The 21,387-nt window shown below is 37.9% G+C and overlaps 1 pseudogene across 1 annotated transcript; it reads left to right on the top strand.

Annotated features, from left to right (window-relative positions):
- Positions 1–3,967: 3,967 nt before the first annotated feature.
- On the top strand, positions 3,968–4,383 carry LOC115830639 (annotated as a pseudogene). Its single transcript, XR_004026169.1, has one exon. The product of XR_004026169.1 is annotated as a protein transport protein Sec61 subunit gamma pseudogene (transcript).
- Positions 4,384–21,387: the final 17,004 nt, after the last annotated feature.

Below are 21,387 nucleotides of genomic sequence, written 5' to 3'. Positions count from 1 at the left end.
GCATCTTCTAGCTTAGTCAGTTTGGGCTGCCATAATAAAAATGCCATACACTGTGAGACTTAACCAGCAGAAATTTATTCCTCACAGTCCTGGAGGTCAGGAAGTCCAAGATCAAGGTGCTGGCACATCCAGTCTCTGGTGAGCACACTCTTCCTGCTTTGAAAATGAATTCCTTCTTGTATCTTCATATGATGGAGCAGAGGGAGAGAGGAAGCTCTCTCCTTCTCCTTATAAGTGCACTAATTCCATTTGTGAGGGCACCATATTCATAAGCTGCCACAGGCCCCAACTCCAAATACCATCATATTGGGCATTATTCTTCAACATATGAATTTTAGGGGAGACACCAACATGTAGTTCATAGCAGCTTGATATATTCTGAATGCCATTAAGTTAAAAAAAAAGGAGACCTAAGTTTATTTTGCAGATCGGTATAGTGATTGTAATAAGACAAACCATCCTAGTATTGAAAGCCCTGCATCCTGAGGAACCCCCCAGTCCCAGAAAAACTGGAACACTTGGTCACCAACACTTGGTCACCACATGGTTAGGATGACTAGTGTGAAGCCAACTGCTCTGAATAAGATCCCAGATCCACCACTTATTAGCTAAGTGAATTTGTCAAAATTATTTCATCTCACTTTTTCTCAATTATCTTACATAAAAATGAGAATAGTATAAGTATTTAACTGGTAAGGTTATAATAATAAATGATGTAAGACATGTAAAGAACTCAAAATGGTGCCTAGCACATGTCAAGCACTAAATAAATATTACCTAATAACAAAAACAATAATGTTACTATTTTTAAGTGGAAAGATGATTTATTGTGCACTAAAGTAAACATAATTGTGTAAATGATACCATTTTGTTTTGGAGGTTGATTATGTCAAATGGGATCCGTGGGTGCTTTAATACGTCAGCTGAGTGAAAATCAAATATTTAAATGGTTAATTCTATAAACTGCAGAAAGAGCTGTCAGGGAAAGCTACACCCCATATTTATCAGTGTTGTAGACAAAGCTTGAATAAATAGGTGCTATTAACACAATCCAGTAAACAACGCTATTTTCATAACTGATTTTAAAATATGAGGTCATGTTCACATAGATAAAATTGAAATGAACATCAGGTATTTATCGTTGACAAAATAGGTCATAAAATGTGGAATATGGAGAAGTAGAGACAGGGGTTACTGAGTTTGAATTGTTCCAGTACTTATTACTTTTATGATATTAGGAAATTCCTAGTCTTCCTGAAATTGAGGATTGTAAAAACATACAGTGGATATCTGCTTCTTTTTGTTTGTTTCTTTGCTATACAACTTCTGAACATCCTTCCTGCCTTTTAGTAATCTCCTAGCAAGTGGGCACTGGTCCCATTGTGGAACTGAAGTGGCCAAATACTGCTTCCTCCAGTCTCACTGTGGTTATAACAGTAGTCATGAAACCTTAGCATGAATCAAAATCACATGGAAAACTTTTTAAAACATAGATTCCTGAGCCCTATCCCCAGGGGGTTTGAGAATTTATGTTTCTAACAAATTCCCAGGTGATCTTGATGCTGCCGGTTGGGGACTATACCGTAAGAACTACTGAGCTGGAATGTGGGAACATGATTTAGGTCAATCAAAGAGATGAAGCTATCTGGTATTTGAGATTAAGGATACAAACATAAGGTTAGCTGAGAAATTATCTGTGGATAGAACAAGCATAACAGGAATCCACCTCTAGCAACGCCAAGTGTTCAATGATCGCTATCAAAGCAGGTAGCTTTTAGATTGTTGCTGTGAATGACCTTGGCTGCCTAGGCTTCCTTGATTTTTGACTGTTTCCTGGAGACTAACTCCATCACCTTCTGTCAGTTTATGAGCCATGCTATGTCCTTTCAGTAAATTACCTGTATGGGTAAGCTCACCACTGTCAGTTTCTGTTGCATGCATCTAGGAACTCTGACTAAAGGAGCAATGTTATGAATGAGTAAGCGGGGACTTAAACAGTTGTCAGCCAGGGGTATCAATAACTCAGTTTTGACAGTAACTGAGTAAGTGACAGAGGAATGCTCTCAGTACTACATGAGCACAGAGGAGAGGATTTAATCCAAGTGACTGGCAATTGAGGGATAGGAAATGGGGGAAGAATATGTTTGAAGAGGATGTTAAAGGCAGATAATAGCAGGATAAAATGAGAGCTGTAAGTAGGTATGAATTTATGGAAAACCCTGTGTGCCTGGCAAGGGAATTTAGATGATCATCTGCAGGTCCACATTTCCTAGGCTCCTCTGATCATAGGAATCACTCTGGAGATTCTACGGTAGGACCCCTTAATCTAAATTTTTAATTAATCTTATGATCAAGCCGACTTGAAAATATTGCCACAGATAACAAGAAGCACTCAGGGATCTTAACGTTTGGGAGGGCATGTCTTCCTAGAATACTCTCTGACAGTTTGATGAAGACAGAGCTGAGGGGTGAAAGATGGGAAGCAGGCAGGCCAACTAGGATGTTGCTGTAATTATTGGGGCAAGAAATTGTATGTGCCTCAATAAGTGCAGTCACTGGAAGGAAAATGATTCAAAATATACTATAAACAACAGATTCCCAGGTGATCTTGATGCTGCCGGTTGGGGACTATACCATAAGAACTACTGTTGATCAACTAGTATTCAAGAGATGATGGGATTTAGGGTGAGGAAGAGGGGGAGGAATCTATAAGGACATGTCCCAGGACTTGGAACTTGGGTGTTGGATGGACACATGAATGTTCCTTTTCAAAAAGTCTGGAGGGAAAACTAAGGTGCAAGACAGAGCAGTGGAGAGAAGCAGGGTCCAGAAAAGTGGTATAATTTTTTCTGATAATAGTACAGAGAAGCTTGAAATGGCTGATAGAAGGGGAGAATGCTGAGATCCTCAGCACACTCTAAATATTGTTGCATAGACTTCTGCCAGAGAAGAAGAATTGAAATCATTATTTATTATTGTTCTATTCACATGATATCTTCTTCTCAGGCTGGGATGCTTGTCTCACACATAAAAGGAATGCTATAGCAAGAGAGTACCACGTTGTGTTTGCAATTGTGTGTGTGTGTGTATGTGGTGTATGTGTGTGTGTGTTGCGTATGTTTCATGTGTGTGATGTGGGATACATTTTCTAATGTAACTTTACAGCACTGTCCAAAGTTTCTATATGTATCCTTTAATACAGTCTCAGACTAAGGCATAAAGGGGCTCAGAGAGTCTGTCTTTTGTTGTAGCAATGTAGTCGGGAGAGGGAAGTGAGAGATGAGGTAGCCAAGAAAAACTCAGAAAGGGAAGGAGATGCTGTTGTATGAGGCAACACAGAACGGTGGGGCTTATGTTGCTGAAAGTCACTTAAAGTCACTGGCCCGAACATGTGATCCCACTGCAAACCGAGTTCTCCCTATGTGACTCACTGCACGACACCGTGTGAGCTATTTGACTTCCGGTTTCCTGCCCCATTTAACAGGAACAAAAAAGCAGATAGAGGTTTTATTGTAGTACATAACAAATTAACATAAAAGATGTTGCATGCATAATAAAATATTCTTGTTAAAAGGTGAAATGATTGAGAAATTTAACATTAAAAATAGTATCCTGTTGCGTCAGTGTTTATACAGGAATTTCAGACCTCATTTCTTTTTTTTTTTTTTTTATTATACTTTAGGTTTTAGGGTACGTGTGCACAATGTGCAGGTTTGTTACCTATGTATCCATGTGCCATGTTGATTTCCTGCACCCATTAACTCCAGACCTCATTTCTAAACACTGTTTTCATTCATGTAGTTTCATTCACTGATTTGGTGCTGTGGCATGTTAATTATTTTTTCTCAGAAGTCTTTCTAGTTTGAGAGATTCACAGTTCTTTCTAAAATTCAAACCAGAAAAGTAAATAATTAATGCTAGTATACTTAATCTTCCTATATCTTTAAAAGTGAAGAAACAGAGTGCTACCTGTCCCTGGCATTTTAGGTGTCGGTCGGGCAGGCAGTCATGGATCAGGTAATGCAGTTTGTTGAGCCAAGTCGTCAGTTTGTAAAGGACTCCATTCGGCTGGTTAAAAGATGCACTAAACCTGATAGAAAAGAATTCCAGAAGATTGCCATGGCAACAGCAATAAGATTTGCTATAATGGGATTCATTGGCTTCTTTGTGAAATTGATCCATATTCCTATTAATAACATCATTGTTGGTGGCTGAATACATTTTGGAAGAGAGTTTTTCATCTTAGATGTTGGTGAACAAGTATGAGGCTGTGAGAAGCTCACAGAATACAAATTTGCCTGTATGTTTTGTGGGTTTTTTTTTGCTTTCAAGATGTTTTCTATTTCTAAATTAAAGTAATTTCAAAGTAAAAAAAAAAAAAAAGTAAAGAAACACAAGCATATCTTTATGGGATTATGTCCCCTTTGATCTTCACAGTCTTTCATAACAGATTTTTTCCTTTAAACACAGAATAATTGATAACAATATAGCCAAATGTGTTAAACACTAAAATATAAACACTGACAGTACATAGTGTTTATATTTAAACAAAATAATAAGCAAATGCTTGTTTAATGCTCATAAATTCCCTCTGAAGTTAGTACTATGATTATTCCAGTATCACAAATGAGAACACTGTGACTTGGTGAATTTAAGCAACTGGGCCAAGGCCAAACAACTAAGTCTTTTTTTATTCCATTATTCTCATTATTTATTTATTTATTTATTTATTTATCTTTCCAACTTTTGTTTAAGTTCAGGGGGTACATGTGCAAGCTATTTCATGGGTAAATTGTGTGTTTCAAGGGTTTGGCATACAGATTATTTCAATATCACAATGAGAACACTGTGACTTGATGAATTTAAGCAACTGGGCCGAGGCCAAACAGTGACTAAGTCTTTTTTAATTCCATTATTATCATTATTTATTATTTATTAATTTATCTTTCCAACTTTTATTTAAGTTCAGGGTGGTACATATGCAAGCTAGTTCATGGGTAAATTGTGTGTTGCAAGGGTTTGGCATACAGATTATTTCATCACTCAGGTAATGAGTACCCGATAGGTAGTTTTTCAATCCTCACTCTCCTCCCACCCTCCACCCTCTTGCAAGCACCAGTGTCTGCTGTTTCCTTCTTTGTGTCTATGTGTACCCAATGTTTAGCTCCCACTTATAAGCGAGGACATTCACTATTTGGTTTTCTGTTCTTGCGTGAATTCATTTAGGATAATGGCCTCCAGCTGCATCCATGTTGCTGCATAGGACACGACCTCATTCTATTTTATGGATGCATAGTATTGCATAGTGTATATGTACTACATTTCCTTTATCCAGTCTACCATTGATGGACATTTAGATTGATTCCATGTATTTGCTATTGTGAATAGTGCTGCTATGAACATACGCATGCGTGTGTCTTTATGGTAGAATGATTTATATTCCTTTGGGTATATACCCAGTAATAGAATTGCTAGGTTGAATGGTAGTTCTGTTTTGAGTTCTTTGAGAAATCCCCAAACTGCTTTCCACAGTTACATTTCTACCTGATGTAAATTAGGTTGAACTAATTTACACTCCTACCAGCAGCAGAGTATAAGCACTCACTTTTCTCTGCAGTGGCACCAGCATCTGTTATTTTCTGAAATAATAGCCATTCTCACTGATATGAGATGATAGCTCACTGTAGTCTTTATTTGCTTTTCTCTAATAATTAGTGATATTGAGCATTTTTTCGTATACTTGTTGGCTGTATCTATGCCCTTCTTTTAAGAAGTGTCTGTTTATGTCTTTTGACTATTTTTTAATGGAGTTGGTTTTGCTTATTTCTCTAAGTTCCTCATAAATTCTGGTTATGAGACCTTTGTCAGATACATAATTTGCAAATACTTTCTCTCCTTCTTTAGGTTGTCTGTTTACTCTATTGATAGTTTCTTTCACTGTGCAGAAACTCTTTAGTTTAATGAGGTCCCATTAGTCAATTTTTGTTTTTGTTGCAATTGCTTTTGGGGTCTTTGTCGTGAAATCTTTGCCAGGGCCTATGTCCAGAATGGTATTTCCTAGGTTTTCTTCTAGAGTTTTTATAGTTTCAGGTTTTACATAAATCTTTAATCCATCTTGAGTTGATCTTTGTATATGGCCTAAGGAATGGGTCCAGTTTCAATGTTCTGCATTATGGCTAGCCAGTTATTCCAGCAACATTTATTGAATAGGGAGTCCTTTCCCCTTTGCTTGTTTTTGTCAACTTTGCAGTGACTATGTCTTATAAATGGCTTTCAAATTCCTGTTTGATCCTTTCTCAGAGACAGAAGGAAAAACGGTAATCTGAGAAGCTTTGCTTTTGTTTCTTTTACCAGTTTTTCCTTGCTTAGGTCACACCAGCTGCCTGTGTTCAGAGACACTTTATAACCTTGCTGTTACATCAATGCATTTAAAGAAAATTACTCCTTTCCATCCATTCACTTATTTCTACCAGTGGTTTTTTACCCCGAAAATGAGAATTTGGTCATGTTATGCTTCTCTTTGAAAATTTCCAGCAGCAATTTGTTGCTTAAAGGATAGTTTAAACTCCGTAACATGGCATGATACTGATAAACATATTAAATGAGAAACATTTACAATAATTGTTCCATATCTTAGCTTTTATTAAAACACTCCTATGAGAAAGGTAGGTGTCAGATATTCTCCCCAAATTGTAAACTGATGAAACACAGCTGAATTACTTTCCAAAGATATCTAGGAAATAGACAATGGAGCCAAGAACAAATTATATTTCATAGTATCCTAGTTTATAACAATTTTAAAGAATCTTTTATCTTTATATCAGCTTTGATACATATAATAGGCACTCTGACATGTACCACACATTCCCACATGCATACTAATAACTTATCCTATTGCTGGTTCTTTACAAAATGTGTCTTTTCTATACCACTCATGATGTCATATTAGAGTATGATTGTGAGTGAGGGGTAATGTAGTATCAAGGATATGAATGCTTGCAATAGCCAAGCTGTGGAATCAACCTGGGTCCATCAGCAGATGAATGGGTAAAGAAATGTGGTATATATTCAAAATGGAATACCATCCCTCCTTAAAAAAGTAGAAAATTCTGTCATTTGTGACAACATGAATGAACCTAGAGGACATTATGCTAAATGAAATAAGACAGGCACAGAAAGATGAATACCACATGTTCTCACCTATATGTGGAATCCAAAATGATGGAACTCAGAAGCAGAGACTAGAATGGTGTAGGAGGAGGTTGGTCAGAGAGTACAAAGTTGCAGTTGGAAGAAATAAATAATAATCATTTAAGGTGTGGATATGCTAATTAGTTTGCTTCAATCATTCCACAGTGTATACATATATCATAACATCACTGTGTACCCCATAATTATATACAATTAGAATCTGTCAAAAAAAGGATAAGAATGCATGTTTTAAATATATATAGATAGGAATTCGGCTCTAGGTTCTGATACCTATATGGCTGTAAGACTCTGGGACAAATTGCCGACCCCCTCACCACCACTTTTTTGTTTTGTTTTTTTGAGATAAGGTCTTACTCTGTTTCCCAGGCTGGAGCACAGTGGTGCAATCATGGTTCACTGAAGCCTCTGCCTTCCAGGCTCAAGTGATCCTCCTACTTCAGCCTCATGAGTAGCTGGGACTACTGACATCTGCCAACATACCTGGCTAATTAAAAAAAAAAAATTGTATAGATGGGATCTCACTATGTTACCCAGGCTGGTCTCAAACTCTCCTGGGCTCAAGCTGTTCTCCCATGTTGACCTTCCAAAGTGCTGGCATTACAAGCAGGAGCCACCATGCTTGGTTGGCCTTTGAACCTCTTTAAGTCCCAATTTTCTTATCTGTAAAATGGGAAGAATAAAATATAGATCTTAGAGATTTTATGAGAATGGAATAAGATATTTGCAAAGTGCTTAGCACTTTTGACATATAAAAATTGTCCAAGAAATGCTCGTTTCAAAATTATTCTGCCCTAATTTGTTTAGAAATTTCTTGTTTAGGGGTTTGAACTCTATTTTATTAACATATTCCTCGCAACACAATCTCCTAATGGATCATGACACAGCAGTGTGTGATGATACCACGTTCCAGATAATACATCTTTAAAGTGGTTAACTAGTCGGGGGCACTGTCAGAAATCTCCCATGCAGTCTGACCTCCTCCAGATTTGGGCAAGCCTGAAAAGCAGGTACAGAGCACAGAAAGCAAGTGATGTAGCCTCTCTATCACAGCATCCCCAAACTGTTACTGGCCGGGCGCGGTGGCTCACGCTTGTAATCCCAGCACTTTGGGAGGCGGCGGCGGGCGGATCACGAGGTCAGGAGATCGAGACCACGGTGAAACCCCGTCTGTACTAAAAATACAAAAAATTAGCCGGGCATGGTGGCGGGCGCCTGTAGTCCCAGCTACGCGGAGAGGCTGAGGCAGGAGAATGGCGTGAACCCGGGAGGCGGAGCTTACAGTGAGCCGAGATTGTGCCACTGCACTCCAGCCTGGGCAACAGAGCCAGACTCCATCTCAAAAAAAAAAAAAAAAAAGAAATGCAGAACAGAATTTGAGGGCAAATTGCTGCAGTCTGTGGTTGATTATCTATAAGGCTTTTGAAAAGAACATTCTCTTGTATTAGGATGCCATTTGGGGCTAATAAATATTATACAAGCATTAAAGACATTTTTGCAATTGCTTACGTACTAATTGAAATATTGCTGATTCTAGGATTAATAAGAGCATTACTCAAAGCTGCTAACAGCCAAATCTTTGACATCATCTGGAGCCCATTCAAGTCTCTGCTCCTTCTCTTACCAGCTTTATGTTCTTGAGTAACTTAAGTGGCATCTCTGAATCTCTTTACACAGCTGTGCAATGGGAATAATAATGGGACTTACTTCATAGGTAGGTTGGTTGAGGATTAAATGAAACAATACATATAAATGCTTAGTACAGTACCTGGCTCATCTTAATGACACAAACAATATTAACACTCATTTTTCTCATATGAAATATTTAACTGGTTTCTTATTTTATTTCATTTGAAATAGTCTTATTTTTATATCCAAGTTTATCCTCCCTTCCCTCTCCATGCCACACACAGTTTTTCTCATCTCTGGGATTCAAAGAAATTGTGTATACAGCAAAGAAACCTCAACTGGGATGAAATGGAGCTGGATGACAGAGGACCCAGTGTTTGGGTTTCTTGGAAGAGCCTTAACTGGGACGTTGGTCAGGAAATGTTACCAATGCTATTTGTCATGCTAAAAGGAGATGTGACCAAATAGAAAGGACTGTGGGGACCATGAAAGGAGAGTAAATAGGCTCTGGCTGGTTCTGAATTCTGGAATCTCATTAACAGTCATCAGGAGCAGACAAGCTGGTCGTGTTCTGGGGTCTTCCAATTTGTGCCAGAGAAAGGCTCTCAGAGAAAAGTGCCACTTAAGCCTTCCTGTCATGCCTGGGAGTGTCAGAAAGTTGTTTGGTATGACTCAAAGCCTGATTATAGTTTGGCTTGTATAACCACCATCTGCCTGCATGATTTATCTCAGCCTTTTTAACAGTATGGTTTTAGTTATAGCACTGGGATTTTTTAGGTGCAATAAACGGTAAGAGTAAATTACCCCTTTAGATTAAGAAACATAGGTTATGAAGATTAGCATTATCAAGCAGTTTATAATGTATTTTGTTCTGAAGGGAAAATTTTATGGAAATTTTAATCATCAACAAGGAATCTGAAGTACCACCAAGAGTTGCTTCACTCCCCCATCTTTCTAAATTAATTAGTGCTGTCCTCATTTTCAATAGAACTGAGTGGCTGCCTTTTGTTGGGCTTGCCTAACAATGCAATTACAGACCAAAGTAGTGCCTGGAAGAATTCACATAGCTGTTTGAAAATTCAGTAACGTTGCAGGACATTGGACAGAAAACCCATGATGTCTGGGACCATCAGGAAAGTTGTCAAAAAATGTAACAGAAGATTATGGCCTAAACTGCAGCCTGTTTTTCTTAGTATGGTGCCTCTTCAACATCTCCTAATCTATTCCTCTTTTCCTTTCACTTATATCCCCCCAACTGCCTCAGAGAAACACACTTATGTATACATACATGTGCTTTAATATTCATACATCTAACATATTTATCCCTTCTTCAGTCTTCCTCCTTTATGAAAAAAATAGAACAAGCTTTAGGAATCAGATGACTATAATGTTGTTTTTCCAATGATTTTAAACCTATTACTTGACAATTATGCATTCATTAGCAGTTCAGAAAACTAGCAATTTCACGTATAAGAAGTTAATTTCTTAGATTAACAAAGATTATACAAGGCACAGGGAATGCAAAGAAGCTAAATAAACACTTGTTGTTTCTTTATTGTTGTTGTTGGTTATAATTCCCTCTAAGCTATGAGCCCTATGAAGATGGGAATTGTGTCTGTTTTTTCCACCATTATATTGTCAACACTTAAAACAATGTCCAGTGTATAGAAAGTGCTCACAAAACATGTGCAAAGTGAATGATCTCGTTGAACACTTACTATATGTCATATACTAAGTTCAGTTCTGAAAAGATGAAGCTTCAATATCGAATGTCTTTGCAGTCTACAAAATGCTGTGGGAATACAGATGAGGAGCAGTGAACTCTCCTGATGAGGCGATAATGGAAGACACAGGAAATCAACATGAAGAGGAATTGAATTTCAAGCTGGGCTTGGACCAGTAAGGAGGAGTTCAGCAGATAAAATAGGAGAGTGGGGAGAGTATGCTGAACAAAGAGAACAGGATTTAAAAAGGGATGGAGGTTTGATGGTCCATTTGAGAACCATAAATAAAAAATGTGGCCAGAGTTTAGGCTGTCTGTGAAGGTGTGTGGCAAACAGGGCTTGAAAGGTAGCCAGAGAGTTTGAATTTCATCCTGTAGAGGGAGCCATTAGGATTACAGTATTGTTATATATTGCCATAGAACAATAACTGAACTCAAAATGCATAAATGCATGAGAGGTGGGAAGCTGGAGCAAGAGTATCCTGTTTGGTAGATATTGTACAGGTACATGAGGGAGCAGAGTGGGTATGAATTAAGAGACAGCAGACAGGATAGGATGGAGGGGATAGTGGTGGGATAGTTAGGTAGAGCTAATAGGATTTAGCTACTGAACTAATTGAATTATAAAGGATAGGAGGGAGTTAACTCCATTACTCTCTGGAGTGATGGTTTCTCTCTGGAATGATGTGTATACTCAGATGACATTTGTCAGGACAGTAAATGGGAGAGTCAGAATATCTTTTGGGAAAATGATGAGTTTGATTTGAAAGATGTTTATCAATGCTACCAGCTTTGATAGTTTTGTAGTGATGGACAGGAAGTAATTGGAATATGGGTTAAGAGCTCAGAAGAAATGTCAATGCTAGAGACAAAGTCCAGAATGATTTGCTTTAGAAGGGACAGTGGAAGCCCTGGATGAGATCATCAAGGTAGAGCATGCCAGATAAAAGAACGAGAAGACTAAAGCCTGAATCTTGGGAAATGTCTGTATTTTAGGAGGGATGCAGAAAGGAATAAAGAGGGCACTGTTAAGAAAGAAGCCAGTATGTAATAACACAAACCAAGGGAGAAAAATTTCACAGAGGAGGGAAAATTAACAGTGTCAAACGCTGAAGAAGCCTGGTGACTCAGTAGAGTGTGTTTGATATTTACAAATCCATTGGTGTCTTTGGAAGTGTAATTAATTAATGACTGTGAAAGTCAAATGACAGGACCAGGGAGTCACGAAGCAACTATGAGGAGAGGAATGAAAGCAGTGAGCATTGTACCTACTCTATGACAATGTTAATAATGAAGGGAAAGTAAGACCCACTGGGAACTTGGTGAAGTGGCCATGTCTGGGAAGGTTTTTATTAAGACAAAGAGAAAAGTGGTCTAGGAAAAATAGTCATGGGTGAAGAAAGGATTGAAGGTCACAGAGAGAAAACATTACTCATGGACCAATCCAGAAAAATGGAAGAAGAAAATGGGGTCTTTTACTTGGGCCTTAAAATGATCAAATTCATTCTCTCACTGTTGTCAGATGATGGAAATCGTGAGTTCTCTGAGGTCTAGAAACAATAAAGCCAGGGATATTTATTAGCTGTACTTATTAAATAATATTAAGGTACGTTATTAAGAATATTTATTTTTATTTATTTATTTGAGATGCGTCTCACTCTGTCGCCCAGGCTGGAGTGCAGTAGTGTAGTCATAGCTCGTTTTAATCTTGAACTCGTTGGCTTAAGTGATCCTCCCGCATCAGCCTCCCGAGTAGCTGGGACTGCAGGCGTGTGCCACCATGCCCAACTAATTTATTTATTTTTTGTAGGGACAAGGTCTCACGATGTTGCTCAGCTAGTTTTGAAGGAATATTTGTTAAGACTCACACCATTTTGAGGATTTTCTTTTTTAGGGCTGAAGCTTCAGGATACGTGGGAATACAAAGTGAGTCTGGCCTGAACTGAGAAGTGATCAGCCAGGACTCTGCCCTGCATGTATGCAGAATGGGCACCACTGCTTTGGCTGCCTTTCCTTAGCCTTCAGCATAACCATTCCATTAGTTAGATTAAGGAAAGCAATTATTTGTAATACAGTATATTCAACTTGGGTCTACATTAGAAGAAAGCTCATTTCTGGTTATAATGTGGTTGTAAAAACCTTACTCATGTGCAGTGGGCGATCTGTGGGCTGAAAGACTAAAAACCCTGAACATATTTCTTCTGATTCTGTGTGCTGTGCTTAACATGGTAACCCTGCAGCATGAATGAAGACTGCAATTGAACGGTTAGCCACTGAACCAGTAAATACACTCATTCAGCATGCAGGCAATGGTGAAGCACGGAGTATTGTCCCTTCCATCATTCTTCCTGGAAAAAGCAAGCAAACTAAGTGGAAGACATTTGCATTCGGTGAATGTGTTTGGTTGTAGAGGACTTGTGAGCTCAAGATGCTAATGGTTTTGGCGATATGCAGATAAGGAATGTGTTTAGACAGAATTATCTGCTGAGCTGTTACATGACCTGCATATTGGATTAAGCTTTGTTTTTCAGAGCAACCATCGATTTCTCATGAAGTAGAGTATATTTCATGATTGTTCTTTAAATGGGCTCTTTATAAAAAGTAATGACTATCAGTAATTAAAATATCCGGTGAATATCAAAACCATCAGGGCAGTAACTTGTACAAACAAAACAGAGAAGACTAAAAAAGTACAAGCTTTTTTTTTTTTTTACTTCTAAGCCAAAGGGGGAGTTTCAGATTTACAGAATGAAATCTTTGGCTGTTGGAACAAATTTGATATTGCCTAAGTTGCTAAGCGAAGACTATCCTGAAGGAGAAGAGGAAGGAAATAATGGTTTGCTAAGATATTTTGAATTTATTTAAAACAAAAGTGCTCAATATTTCTGAAAATAACCCAAGGAAAAATCAATAGGATATCAAATCAATAATATAGGGTTCTCAGGTGTTTTTCTCAGCCTACATTCTATGGGGCTGGTCTCTAATTTCTGACTCTGTTAGACATGGCTTTTTAGCTACCGCAGTACAGGGCATACTGGGAAAGAATTTTGTCCTAAAACTAGAGTCTCATCTTTGGAGATGGACAGAACTGTTTATAAAGAACCTAAGATCTAAGCCGAAAGACAAAACAGGGTATTAGAATAAGTCCTGGATATCTGAAGGCTGTGTCCTCTTGCTCTTTTCATCCCCAAGATATTGCATAATTCCCAGCATATGGAATTCATTCAAAAATTATTTGTTGACAAAATGAAGACCAGGTAAGGAATGATTCTACAGAAAAATACACTGTAATAATGGGGGTATCCAGGGATAGAAGTGTTCAGACATTCAGGCAATTGGCACTAGGGAAAAGTCTGTTAGGAAACAATGAGAGAGAAACATAGGTAGGGGTTCAGACTCAGGATCTAAGTCCCAAGAGAACAGGACTAGGGCTGGTCTTTGAGGTGCTGATAGTGTAGGAAAGTTGCCAAAGCAAAATCCAAGTCTAAAGGATAAGACAAAATCTCATTTATTGAGCCTGCATGACTAAATCATTCATCTATTCATTTATTCATTCAACAATTTATTATTGAGTGTCTTCCCTGTGCCAAGTGCGCTACTAGATGCTAGGAATAAAACAAAAAGAGACAAAGATTCCTGTTCTCATGTGGCTAATAGTAAGAAGAGACAGAAAATCAAGAAAAAAAGGTAATTAAAATACAGAGTTTACTACATGACATTAAATACTTTAAGAAAAATAAAGCAAGAAAAGGAGATAGTAAGCATTGGACATTATCACTAAGGTGACATTTGAATAAAGACAAGAAAAAGAAGGTAATGGAGTGATCCCCAGAGATATCTCAGGGAGGAGTAGAGACAGAGGGAACAGCAGGTGCAAAGGCCCTGGGGCTCTGAGGCTGGAGTGGATCCTAAATTTTCCAGAAAGCAGGAGGCCTTGTGTAGCTTGTAGCAAGTGATCAAGTAGGCAAGTAACAGGAGATGAAATCAGAGAGGCAAGGGGAGGAGCAGAATGCAGGCAGATCCTGTAGGACTTTGTGGGATTGGACTAGATGTGCTGAAATCTGGCCTCTCTACAATCAGAACTGTTTTTCAAGATCAAGGTCAGGCAAAGCCTACTGGGATGGGTTTGATAAAAAGCACTTCCTGTGAGCTGTGAAGAGGTTGAGAACCACTTGGGTGCTATCAGTTAATCCTCAGGAAAAAAAAAATGCTCAGGAAGCAAAATGTGTCATCAGCGCCCTCGGCTTCTTCTGGGGACCTTTCCCATGTCACTGTGCCCAATCCTTAGAGGAACACACTTATGTCCTATTTCCATAGAATCTAATTTTCAGTGAAAAACTCAAGTATTAGCATTTCTGGCTTAATATCAACCAAGGGTTATTTAAATTATAATTTGGCTAGACTACAAAGTCCTCAGTATCTAAAGTAACATAATGATGGAATGAGAAACATTGAGTGAACATGCTCTGGCATGGAACTGGTTATCTTTAGCTGGTTTTCCACTGGCAACTCCTTGTATGCGCAGTAGCTGATGTCTAAACACAGCTCCTGTTTTTATAGTTACTCTCTCTGTATATGTAGATGTATGTAGTTTATTATATACATAGTTCACTATGTGTTGAAGTAAAATTCCTAGTGTAATTTAGCCTTAAAGTAAATATAATAAAACAAAATAAAGTCTGAATTTAAGAAATATAAGGGAGGCCAGGCACGATGGCTCACACCTGTAATCCCAGCACTTTGGGAGGTCCAGGCAGGAGATCACTTGAGGTCAGGAGTTTGAGACCAGCCTGGCCAATGTGATGAAATCCCATCACTACTAAAGATACAAAAATTAGCCGGGTGTGGTGGCACATGTCTGTAATCCCAGCTACTCAGGAGGCTGAGGCAGGAGAATCACTTGAACCAAGGAGGTGGAGGTTGCAGTGAGCCGAGATCATGCCACTGCACTCCAGCTGGGGTGACAGAGCCAGACTCTGTCTCAAAAAAATAACAAAAAAAAAAATGGAAAAAAGAAGAAAAGAAAAAGAAAAAGAAAAGAATATAAATATTCTCCAATATTTTAATTCTGGGTCATCCATGCCCCTCCATTATCTGTTTATTAAACCAGTTGCCCAGCAATATCTGACCCCTCCATAACTGCTAGGGAAAGGACAAATGGAATTTACAGAAATAGAGACCCAGTAGAGACATTTATGGACTAACTTCTATTTGCATGAAATTACTGGGTTTGTTCATTTTTTAATTATTTTAAAATGCTGAGAGGCTCTATTCCAGCAGGGATGGATGCCTGGTTCTTCACATACATTAAGTAGCAAGGGAGTGACAAAAAGAAGGCATATTGTTTTATCCTTTTTTTTTTTTTCCTGGGAAACAGGACCTCTTGAGTTGAGGGGACTCAGAACTCTCTAGGAATTTTGTTCTATTCTACTTCATATTCATCATAAGCCAAACCTATGCATCCATGAGTGTAAAATCAGTTGTTCAGCCACTGCTTAGCACAGCTAGTTTATCAAACAGGGTATTGTGGAGTCTAAATAGAAACAAAAAGCTTATTGATTTGGACAATTCTCTTGAGAGCTCATTGAATTTATTGTGATATTTTTCTTTATACAGAAAAGAACCAGATTAGTACCTGATAACAGATCAGCACATTTGTAAATGCTGAATGCTGAGTTCTAGGCAACATGTGATTGAATGCAGAATTCCTAATTATTTTGCTTTATTGTGTTAGCTGCAAGAACGGGGAGGGGTAATGAGGTTCTGATCTCTTCTGTAGGGGCCTAGCATAGCTATCAGAGAGGCAGAGATGGGCTAAACCCTGAGGTGCACTCCAGACCCAAACGAGGCTGATTTCAGCAGTTGCTGAGAGGCTGTGCATGATAGGTGTCAGAGCTAAATGTGTACATTCAGAGAAGAAGGTGGAGGATGGAGGACACAGGTGCTCTGGTGGATTAATCTGTACTTGAGATGACAGGTGTCCCTATTACCCCTGGGGCGAGATTTTAATTCCAGGGTGGAAGGGAGGTAGTGGTGAAGATGAATCCACGCTTGGGGAGGAAAGGGTTGCTGTGGCGATTCTTCAGGAGGTAAGCGCCAAGGCAACTATTTCCCTGAATTATCAGGTTGAAAATACGGAAAACTTAAGTGATAATGAGTTTAAGATCTAGTCCCTCAGTGGCAAGAGGAGATTGGTTTCCTTGGAGGTGAGTTGTACCCAACAGCTGTGTAAAGCGATACTTTTTGTTTGCTATAAAGACAAAACAAAACAAGACACACACACACACACACACACACTCTTTATTGATGCATGATATATACACAGAAAAGTGCATATGTCATAAGCATACAGCTTGAGGAATATTTACAAACAGAGCCACTTGTGTAACCGTACTCAGACCAAGAAACAATATTATCAACCAGACACCTCATAGTGTCCGTTAGTTTTACCTGCTTTGGTATTTTATGTAAACAGCATCATGCAGTATGTAATCTTTCATGCTTGGCACTTTTCACTCAATGTTACATTTGTAGGATCTATTCATATTGTTGCATGTTGTTATTATTTCTATAGAGTATTCCATTGTATGAATATCACCATTTTTATATCCATTCTACTCTTTATGGACATTTGGGTGGTTTCTAATCTTTAATTACTATAAATAGTGTTTCCATGAGCATTCTTTTGGTGAATATGCTTACACATTTCTGTTGGGTATAAGCCCAGAAGTGGAGATGCTAGCTGATGAGGGATATGATCTTCAGCTTTGGTAGATGCTGCCAGTTTTCCAAAGTGTGGTTGTACCAATTTTTGTCTGCCCCTATTTTTTTTTAAATGTGAGTGGCACAAAAATTTTCACTTAGCTCTTGCCTGAAGTACTTCCTTACTTCCTTCTTGCCTTAAAGTGTCTATATTTTGGGTAACAACAAGGCTTTCTACCAAGTCTCAAGAAGTTTAAGCTGTAGAATTTTAAAAAAGGGGGAAATTAGGGGATAAGTCTGAGCAATAAAAATAAAATTACACGAGGTGATTATGCAAGACTGGGCCCCCAAGTCTCTTTAGCTCTTATTTTCTCCCCCAGGTATCAGCCCTTTATTTAACTTTTGTGCCCCACTCGAGTATTTGACTATAGTTCTTTTTTTCGCGAAAGCTCCCAGTATCTTCAGGTTCCTGCACAAAGTCAAGTTGTAGAAGATGAATCTCAGAGTTCCCAGTACATTGGGATTTGTATTAGTCTGTTCTCACATTGCTATAAAGAACTACCTGAGACTGGGTAATTTATGAAGCAAAGAGGTTTAATTGATTCAGTTCCACAGGCTCAACAGGAAGCAGATGTTTTCATAAACAGATTCTCACTGTCAGCTTTTTCAGTCAACATTTTGCTCTTTCCCATAAATTTCAAGACCCCAGGGGGAAAATTAATTTGTATATTTTTTAACTGTAACTCTGTTTATGTGAGATTTACTTTCTTCTTAAAAAAAACCAAAAGCAAAAAATAACTGCTAGGATCGATAGTTAAAATATGCTCTTAAAGATAAGCCATGGAGCTTTCACTGTACTTTATGTATTAAAGGCTTGAATTAAGAAAAGAATCATAGATAGAATATTTTACCTTACGGAGCTTATATCTAGCTGGTGTATGGCTTTCATCAGAATTCTTCAGTTTCATTGATGGAAACCTAATTCAAACAGACTTAAAATAGAAAATTGATCATTCAATTCCTGCCAACATCTCTGCTCCTAACATTTCCACATTTCCATTCCCACTGGCCTGACTGCTTATTTTCAGCACCCTTTGCCTGTAAGCTCTTTCTGGCCTTATATAGGGGAGAAAGGTTGGAAGTGCTCTAGAATTAACAATAAAGAGTGTCCATCTACCAATGACAGGGGTTGGTGAACAAATACCCCAGCCTCCTTGTCTCTCCAAGTCCTAGAGTTTCCTATTGAGATTAAACTCAAGTTACCCAACATGACACTTCGCTTGGTAATACACACTTTATTGGCTTTTTTCTTTTCTTTACCTTACTTCTCTACTCCCCTGATAGTATTTTATGACATCAATACCTAAATAAACTACTTGCACTATAAGCCTCATCTCAAGAACTACTTCTGGTGGTAAAAAATCAGGTGCCACATGCAGGCTTAGAAAACAAAAACAAAACAAAACAAAACAAAAACCCAACTACTTCTGAGTGAACTCGCACTAAAACAAGTGGCTTTTCTAAGAGAAAGAAGTCCAAAGTAAATTTCAGCCACCCCTAAATGCAGGGGCTTAAGTGATGTCATTGAGAGTGCATTTCCCTTGTTTGTCTCTTCAGTTTTTTATCTTAGAGTTATTATCACCCATTGGCTTCTGTTAAGATTGCCAGCAGCCCAGTGGCCCAAGATGATTGCAGTGGCCCAGCTGTAGACCATATTCTCTCAGCAGCACCAACTCCAAAAGAGCTATTCTACTCTGGTTTTTCTGATGGAAAGGGCTATGACTTCATTGGTCTGAATTTAGTCCATGTCTAGCTTTAATCCAATCAATATGAGAATAGGGATGGAATATACTGACCTGAATATACTTGGGTCAGGTATTTAATCCTGGAGCTATGCTTGGGTTAAGCCCATCCACATCACATCTCTGCAAATAAAGGACAGTGGCTTTTTCCAAGGGGTAATCAGGTTTCTCTTTACAGAAAAAAAAGGGTGCTAGAAAGGCAAACACTCTCAAGAAGCAAGATATTTATGTTCAAGATATTTACATACAGCGGTGCAAGGCAAGTGTGGGTATCAAATAAGTGATGAAAGCATTTGTGATGCAGGCAGAATTATCATCCAAGAACTAAGAATGGCACCAGGAAGAGAAAAAGGAGAAAATGTTAATTCTTAATTCGTCAATGGTCTCTATCTGTGAAACATGACTAACGTTATTCTAAGACATATAACTACCATCAGTTGAAGTTAGGCACAGGAAAACTCCACCAAAGGTGGCCGGTAGCTTGCTGTAGTCCTGTGAAAGGATAGCTATTAATATACATTTTATAGCATAAGCCAGAGTACAGGAACCAATTAGTATAGTAAAAAACAATGGATAAAGAGCACTTTTATGGTCTTCTGTAGTACCATTTAGTACCATTTTATTCATAGTGGCCATTTTTGTTTAAAGCATAGAATAGCTATGAACAGAAGATTATAAAATATCAAATTGTAGTTCAGAGTGTTGATATTTTCTACCAATATTCCTATATAGCCTCTTTGTGTACAGTGAAGACAAGGTATATTGAAAGAGGAAAGAATTTGGAGCTGGACAGACTTGGGTTCAAATCATGGCTTTGTGATTTATAAACAGAATTTGTAACATTCTTCAGATCTCTCGACCTCAGTTTCCTCACTTGTAAGAGTGATTTTATAATACCTCTCTCACAAACTTGTGAGGATTAAATGAGATTTTAAATAAATGAATTGGCCTTTAGTATAATGTGATTATAATGATGGACACTGATAATTTTTAAAGAGAAAAATGTTGGCCAAAGGAGAGTAACAAGTAAAAAATAGTAATTAAATAACACAGTTTCAACATATTCCATAAAAATTTGACTGTTATCTTCAAAAATATTTTTAAGCAAGGAGAGACCGTAGAAGCCTAATTCAGTTCAGGGTGTTGGTATATCCCACCAGTCCAAATCAGTTTGACAATTCATTTTCTACTTTGTAGTAAGTAAAAGGAAAAAGAATGATTAACTTTTGTTCAAAAAGAAACAAATGCATAACCATGAAAAGAACTTCCCCCATATATCTTTGTGGGAAAATCAAGTAACCCTTTGCTTCTCTGTCCCTCTTGGGCATAGGAAATATGCTTTTGGTGGCACTGTGCCATTTTGCTTTATTGCTTATAAGGAAGAAAACAGATGGAAATTTTCTCAGGAATTCTGATTGTCCTTTTCATAGTTAAAACATAGTTGTGGTCTATTTTTTCTCAAATATCTGTTACATATATTAAGTAAGTTCGTCGTTTTAAGAATAGATTGACAAAGTCATTCAGAAAGGCTGACAATAAGAGGAAGTGCAAAGGCAACCTATATAAATGCAAACAAAAAGAAAGCAAGAATCATCCTTTTTTGGTGTTTGATTTTATCTTTTTAAAAATTTGTACAAATTTCTGGGTACATGTGAAATTTCATTACATATGTATAATGCATAGTGATGAAGTCAGAGTATTCAGGGTGTCCATTACCCAGGTACAACACATTTTTGTTTAACTATAGTCACCCTACTCTGCTGTCACACAATGACTTTATTCCTTCTATCTATTTGTATGTTTGTATACCGTTTAACCTATTGCTCTTCATCCTTCCTCTCTGCTATTCACCCTTCCTAGTCTCTGTTACCTACCTTTCCACTCTCCACCCCATTTGATCAAATTTTTTAACTCTGACATGTAAGTGAGAACATGTGATATGTCTTTTTGTGCCTGGCTTATTTCACTTAAGATAATGACCTTCCATTCATGTTGTTTTAAATGACATGATTTCGTTCTTTTTTATGGCGGAATAAAGTATTTTGTTGTGTATATATACATTTTCCTTATCCAATCATCCATGGATACTTAGGTTGATTTCGCAACTTTGCTATTGTGAATAATTCTGCAATAAACATGTGAGTGTGGGTATCCCATTGATACATTGATTTTGTAGACACAAATAGTGAGATTGCTGGATCAAATGGTAATTCTACTTTTAGTTACTTTAGAAATCTTCATAGTGTTAACTACAGTGGAAGACTGGTTTACATTTCCACCAACAGTGTATAAGAGTTCCTTTTTCTGTGCATCCTCACCAAG

Source organism: Nomascus leucogenys, chromosome 16 (genome assembly GCF_006542625.1).
Source record: "Nomascus leucogenys isolate Asia chromosome 16, Asia_NLE_v1, whole genome shotgun sequence".
In the NCBI taxonomy this organism is placed as follows: Eukaryota; Metazoa; Chordata; class Mammalia; order Primates; family Hylobatidae; genus Nomascus; species Nomascus leucogenys.
This window is presented reverse-complemented; position numbering and strand designations above follow the sequence as displayed.